Genomic DNA, 7,731 nt, shown 5'->3' with positions numbered 1-7,731 from the left:
TGGCTTTCCCGGCTGATTCTTTAGCTCTATGGCAACCCTGAGGTTGCTTATGTCAACCGGCTTCAGTAACAAAGAAATGCCCGTAATCAAATTCTATACTTTAAAGGAGCTGTTTAGGCGACGGAGAATATCTTTCCCTCCCCAGTTCAAGGACTCAATCACTGTATCCCCAACATCAAGTATCCCCTAGTCTTGAAAATATCTAGTGAAGGGGAGATTATAGTCCTCCCCAGGATCTGATTCCGCTATCAAACTACTCCCCCAGATGGTTTGGATTTCCCCTGCCTAATTTTAGTCAGAATCTCGTTTCTATAGCTTTAAGTCCATCATTCTGCATGCTGACATAAACACAAGATATTAGCTATTTGGGCACCTTGTAACACCTTTTCTAGTGTCTAAAAAGTGAAAATAGAACCTCCCCAGCTCCTTTAATTTTTATGTATAGGATTTATATTTACCTTTCTTTGATATAGTTCCAGTTTCTGATTTCTAAATGTGTAGCTTCCAGAACCCAAGTAGAGTCAAACCAACACAGAATAAAATTAAAACAGCTGCAAAACGAAATAAATACATTACATTTCTTCAATCCAATTATCGTACCTCTAGAATTAACAGTAGAGAATCTCCAGAGCTAGGAAACCCAAAACCTACTAGTTACTCAGTGACCTGTTCTCCCATCCCCTCAGCCCACTCACTTGCAGCCCAACCCACTTCACAGGGGGGTTGTTGGAGGGGCAATAAGAAGAAGTAGGAATATGAAGTATGTTTGCCACCTCAAGTTATTTAAAAATAATAAAGACAGGATAAAAAAATCAAAAATTTAAAAAATCCTTCTCAAGGGAAAGAAGCTTAATGACATCTCTTGGTCAGCCTAGGATTGGGTAGAGCAATGTTTCTTAAAGTATAGTCTGTGGATTCCTGGCAAGTCCCCCAAGATCATTTCAGAGAGCCACAAAACTATTTGCAAGATACTGAAGATATTTGTACAAATTTAAACAATGTCATTATTTTCACAATCCATGATCTTTTTCATGAAAAGAATTTAAACTATTATATCTAAATGTTATTCTTAATTATTCAACAAATGCATATTGTATGAAAACATCCATTTTCATTTTTAATACAGTAAATATTAGTAAGTACAATATATATGAACAAAAACTCTTTGGGGTCCTTCATAATTTTTAAAAGCGGGAAGAGTTCCTTGCAGCAAAAGTTTAAGAAATATTGGTGTAGAGGAGTATGGAGATAGCTTTGAAGAAGATATGCAGCAATACTAAAACATCAGCTTAAGGCCAAAAGATAGGAGGCAGTTAAAAAAAAAGACTGGTCCACCTGGACTATCTTCAGTATAGGTAGTCCTTAACGTACAACAGTTCGTTTAATGACCATTTGAAGTTACAACAGGACTGAAAATAGTGATTTATGATCATTTTTCACACTTATGATGGTTGCACTTATCACCCTTATGGTCACATGATTTACATTCAGATGCTTGACAACTGACTCACATTTATGATGGTTGCAGTGTCCTGGAGTCATGTGATCACCTTTTGTGACCTACTTACAAGCAAAGTCAATGGGGAAGCCAGCTTCACTTAATAGCCATGTAACTAATTTAAAAAACTGCAGTGATTCACTTAACAAATGTGATGAAGAAAGTTGTAAAATGGGGCAAAACTCACTTAACAAACTTCTCAATTGCTCAATTGTGACCACATGTTGAAGACTACCTATATAAGCCTATAAATCTCTTTCCCTCTCTCACCCATGGGCTTTTTTTTGGCCAGGACCTCAGTGTGGTCCTGTCTACCATTAAACTATTTTTCCAAGCAGTCTCCATGTTTCTAGCATCTTTCTTCCCACTTGAAACTGAACCCAGATGGACATTTCTTCCAACAGTAGCTACATAATTATATGGCCAACAAAGAATTAATATTTATGGTGCCTATTAAAATGACTTTATGGCTCAGGACAAGGAATACTCACATTGACTGCCTTCTGCTTATAAACTACACCCTCTTCGAGTTCATGTATGTACATGAAAAGTAGTTTTTGATTGGAGAGGAGGCTAATGGTGAAAGAGTCGGACAATGCCGCAAATTCCATACATGTTTGGCTCTGACTCCATTCACTTGCAGCACCCCTAATAGATTTTTTCCATTGGTCAAGAGCTCTTCATAGAAAAAGACTTTCCATCCAACTTATAGAAGGCAAAACAGTTTTATCCTACTGTTGAAAGGCTTGAAAATGCCTTTCTTTTGAGGATTCGGTTTTCCTGCTGGGACACAGACAACTGCTTGGAAGCTGGTTTATTCTTCAGGAAGGCAAGAGATAGCAAGAAGTCTGCGTTCCTGGGGCTAGCCATCTTTGTGTAATAAACTCCTGATTTTTATACCTTTTCTCCTTTTGTGTGTGAGTGCTTGTGTTTGTATTTCTTAATGTTTTAAATCCTATCAGGGGGTTGTCTTCATTTCCGCCAGAGGGTAAACTCTGCGGGGTGGTTTGATTGGATTATCAGTTTCATCCTAATGTTTTCTTATATTTGTTTGGTGGCAATCTCCTGTCTGCTATGGAATTTATTTAATTTTAATTTTAATTTATTTAATTTTATTTAATTTTAGGGATGATGTGGGAATTAGGTCAATATACACTTATAACTAAATGTAGCACATGCAGGGAAAACTGCATCATAGCTAAATATATTTGTTCAATGTTGACTTAGAATGACATATCAATTTTAGTTTAATAATCAAAACAAACCATAGTTTAGTACACTATAGACCCAATATATTGAAACAAAAAGCATCAACTGCTTATGTATTTGGTTTATAGCGACTGAGTTAATACAACATGATAACCAAAATATGAAATACTAGTTTATGACTTAGCATAGTAAATTCAGCCTATGCAGTTCATAGATTATGGCTTATAACGTAATTTGTTGAGGGAACTCAGTCCACTGGGTAATATTTAATAAGCCATTATTTTAAAGGTGTCTGATCATGTTATATGACACACCGACAATATGTCTCCTCAAAGGCACATAAAGAAAAGAATATCATTTTCACTGCACTTGAATGTACTGTAATAGAGTAAAATAAACAAGTAGCAACCATATTTGCTCTTGAAAGTTGTGGATTATGCCTTGCAGAGATAAAAGTTGAATAAAGCATGGTTAGCAGAAATAAGTATGGCTCTGTTTCTTTTTGTTGTTTAAACTTAATATGTAATCTCATACTCCTCATCCCAACCCTATCTTCTAGACAAAGGAAAAGATTTTGAGGGGAAGAGATTCAACTCTTTAAACACAAATGCCTTTATTTAGCATAGCAAGGCTACGTTATTCTATGCAGCATAGCCTCTGTCAGTAGACAGGCAAGACTTCTGCTCTGGGCCAAGAATCTGATGCAAAGTCTAGTAAAAGTGTACCATCTAGTGGTGAAAGGAAGGACATTTTGCACTCTATCTCAAATCTCGTTGATCCGCTGTTTGAAGGCCTGCCTCACTCCATTAGGTCAGGAATGCTGTCTGGCGAGGCCCAGAAAGGGAGTTTTTCTGTTGTGGCCCCTGCCCTTCCCCCCCTTTGTCTAGGTCAGCATCCCCCCACCCCCGCGACCCCTCCTCCTTCTGTAGAGAGAAGACAGGAAGGAGCAAGGCTGCTTAAGGCAAAGAAATGAAGACAAGAGAAAATGTTTTATCAGAATTCATATTCCTCACTCTCATGTCCATTCCATCCATGCCTGGGTCCTATCTCCATATATGACCCTTCCTCTGATCCCCAGAGACTCATCTGTACATATATTCCATCATCTGATCCTTCACTGTCACTTGCTCTTTAACCAGGAACTGCAAATCCAAGAGAACCCCCAAATTGTGCACTGGTTCTGTCCAGAGGAGCACAACCCTGATAAGATTTAGATGGTTTTTTTCCACACCTGTTTTCATCTTAGTTTCATCCTCTGGATATGCTCCAGTTTATCAGTGCCCTTCCTACAATGAGAAATATAGTGTTGATTAGTAATCCATGAAGATACCTTTTTAATATCTACTTTCCTCTAATATGGTCTTCTTACCTTTAATCAAAATTGTTTAATCAATTTTAATCAAAAATGATTGCTGATTGTACCCTATGACTATCATTGTTGTACGTTATGATTCTTGATTCTTAATGAATGTATCTTTCCTTTTATGTATACTGAGAGTATTTACACCAAGACAAATTCCTTGTTTGTCCAATCACACTTGGCCAATAAAGCTATTCTATTCTATTCTATTCTATTCTATTCTATTCTATTCTATTCTATTCTATTCTATTCTATTCTATAAAAACCATTGATTTTTCCTATCACAATGAATGATCAGCTTTTGCCCATAGTGAAACTCATATTTAGATTTTGCCCATTGCACTAGCTGTTTCCCTTATCTTGTTTTTTGGTAAGAATACTTGGAGGAGGAGGGGGGAGAGGGCAGGAAAGAGAGGGGGAGAATTGGGGGGTGGGGAGGAGGAAGGAGGAGAAAGTGGAGGAGGAAAAGGAAGAGGAGGAGGAGGAGGAGGAGGAGGAGGAGAAGAAGAAGAAGAAGGAGAAGGAGAAGGAGAAGGAGAAGGAGAAGGAGGAGATTATACTTATGTTTTCTGAACCTGCTTCAACAACTCAGCAGGAAGCAATTTTTAATCCCCCACAACAGATCAGCAGCAATTTCCAAGACGGCAAGGATATTCCATAGCTTGACATCAACTTAATCAAAGGCCTTCCAAGGATCAATTAATCAATTAAATCCATCTTGACCAGGGGTGGGATTTAACTGGTGTTACTACTGGTTTGGTGACTACGTTTTGCGCTGCATATGTGTTTAAAAAAACCATCAGCTGTGCCGCCGGGACAGCTGAAAAGCTCTTTTCAGCATTTGAAAAGCCTCTTTTCCCCTGCTTTTTCAACCTCAGTTGTGCTGCTGAGGACAGGTAAGAGCCCGGGCAGGCAGGTGGGCCAAACAGCAGCAAACACAGAACCTGCTGTTTCCATTATCTTGGAAACACAAGTGTCCGCTGCTCTTCAGAGCTACTGGTTCTATAGAACTGGGCAGAACTGGTAGCATCTGACCCCTTGACTTATTTGTTGCATTTTTTGGTTTTTCTCAATTATCCAGATTATATCAGAAATGATTTTTCGGGTTACTCAGCCTTTTTTAAATGAAGCTTGAATTATTTCCTTTCCATATAGGCAGTAGTGTACTGTAGCCAGTTCATACTAATTTGTGAGCTAGTTAAAAGCAGAGTTAACCCAAGATTCCTGGTATACAAATTAGCTGTTTAGCAGCTAACAGCAAGGTGAAGGCAATGGAGAGAAAAAGTATTTTTTTTTGGTAGAATCAGTTGTAAAACATTTAACAGCATACCACTGCATGGAGATTCTAATCTTGTTGGACAATGCTACCTATTTGCTTGCATGTGGAATAAAGTGTGTGTGTGTGTGTGTGTGTGTGTGTGTGTGTGTGTTTATGTATACATATGTGCACATGCCTTCAAGTCAAGTTTTTCACTTCTGGAAACAATGTGTGTGGGAAACAGTCTGCAACATCCTCTGTGGTCTTTTTTTCCAAGGTTTTTCAGAAGTGGTTTGTCCCTGTTTCCTTTCTAGGGCTGAGAAAGAACACTGGCCCAAGGTGACCCAGCTAGCTTTGGACCTAAAGTGGGACTATAACTAACAGACACCCCAAGTTTCTAGCTTGAACCACTACATCAAACTGGCTCTTAATTAATTATGTTAAATGTTCTTTAATATCAATAGACACATATCTTCCAATTTGTTGGCCAGTCTGACTTCATCTTCTAGTACTAGAAGTACTTGTAAATAAAGAGTAACTTCAAAGGTTCTTACAAGAAGAAAAGGTTTACTTTGGATGTTGATATTTCCCCTGAATTTCAGTATCTCCTTTCCACTTTCCTTTCATCTTCTCTAAATCAGTTGCTATCTAACAACTGATATCCTTCAGCATACCAATTCAAGATGAGAACCTCTCTCTGAGTTTGGAAATCTTTTGGAAGACATTCCTTGTTTTTCTGTTTCTGTTTTCACCTTCAGTGTCTTTACAGGTGTCATTGTAATACTGCTTCTTTTCTAGGAGGACTACCTATACTGTACATCTATTCACACCTGAAAGAACTGCAAGAAGTGTGAAGCCCTTCAGATAATAGACAATTTAAAAATCTAGTATTATATCTAATATTTTTTAAAATGCTATGTTTTTGAACATAGTTGTTGCATTCTCAGGAATGAGTCAGCAATTAGGTGTGTCATCATGACGGGACGAAGATCCAGTAATTTTTCTGATGTTTATGAACTTCAGCTTCAAGCAGCCTTTATTACAGCCTTTTTCTGCAACATCTTTGGCAGACTATACACTATCAGCCTTGCTTTATTGGTCCTGAAACTTTGTACTGTGGAAAGGGAACTTCATGAGGAGAGTGATGACACCCAAGCAGGAAAAGCCCAAAGGGAATATCAGGCCAGCCATAAAACAAACTTGCATAGGAAAAGAGATTTAATAAAAGGTATTGAAAGAAGCCCCCTAGACAAAAGCCAAGTAATTAAGAAAGCTAGGGAAACAAGAAAAAGAAATCCCTTACAAACAAAAGGTCATGCCAAATCAGCAAAACAAATAGACAAAAGACACGAAATAAGTTCCATAGCAGACAGGAGATTGCCACCAAACAAATATAAGAAAACATTAGGATGAAACTGATAATCCAATCAAACCACCCCGCAGAGTTTACCCTCTGTCGGAAATGAAGACAACCCCCTGACAGGATTTAAAACATTAAGAAATACAAACACAAGCACTCACACACAAAAGGAGAAAAGGTATAAAAATCAGGAGTTTATTATACAAAGATGGCTAGCCCCAGGAACGCAGACTTCTTGCTATCTCTTGCCTTCCTGAAGAATAAACCAGCTTCCAAGCAGTTGTCTGTGTCCTTGCACTGGAGCCCTCCCAGCAGGAAAACCGAATCCTCAAAAGAAAGGCATTTTCCAGCCTTTCAACAGTACCTTTATTCTTCTCTACCTGTGGCACGTATGCCACAGGTAGCCCACAGAGCCCTCTCTGCGGGCATGCGAGCTGCCACTCAGCTCAGTTCCACCACGTGCACCATGTGCACCTCCTGCCGGCTAGCTGATTTGGGGGACTTTGCCATGCATGCACAGGGGCAGGGCACATGCGGGAGATGCATGTGCATGCAAGGGTGGGGAGCATGGGGGGTTGCATGCGTGGGAGGCAAGGGGAGCATGGGGGGTGCAGCATGGCCCCCCCTGTGCTCCCTATTTTGGGCCTAGTAGGCCTCCCTGCAGCCTCCTGGGAGCAAAAACAGGCCGTGGGAGCGGGCTGTGCCACACACCCCACGCCCTGTTTTTGCTCCCAGGAGGCTGCAGGGAGGCCTACTGGGCTCAAAAGGGGAGCGGGGGGTTGTGTGCGGATGCGCAGGGGGGCAGGGCAAGCAGAAGAGAGTCACACGCGCATTGCATTATGAGTGCAGGCACAGGCACATGCTTTCACGTTCGCACGCCAGAGGTGGCATTCAGCAGGTTCTGACCAGTTCTGGAGAACCAGTAGCAGAAATTTTGAGTAGTTTGGAGAACTGGCAAATACCACCTCTGACTGGAGATTTTACAGTATCCTTCCCCTGCCACGCCCACCAAGCCACGCCCACAGAACCAGCAGTAAAAAAATCTG

The sequence above is a fragment of the Pseudonaja textilis genome, chromosome 1 (genome assembly GCF_049901715.1).
Source record: "Pseudonaja textilis isolate UNSWEBS1 chromosome 1, rPseTex1.2, whole genome shotgun sequence".
NCBI classification, from domain to species: Eukaryota; Metazoa; Chordata; class Lepidosauria; order Squamata; family Elapidae; genus Pseudonaja; species Pseudonaja textilis.
This window is presented reverse-complemented; position numbering follows the sequence as displayed.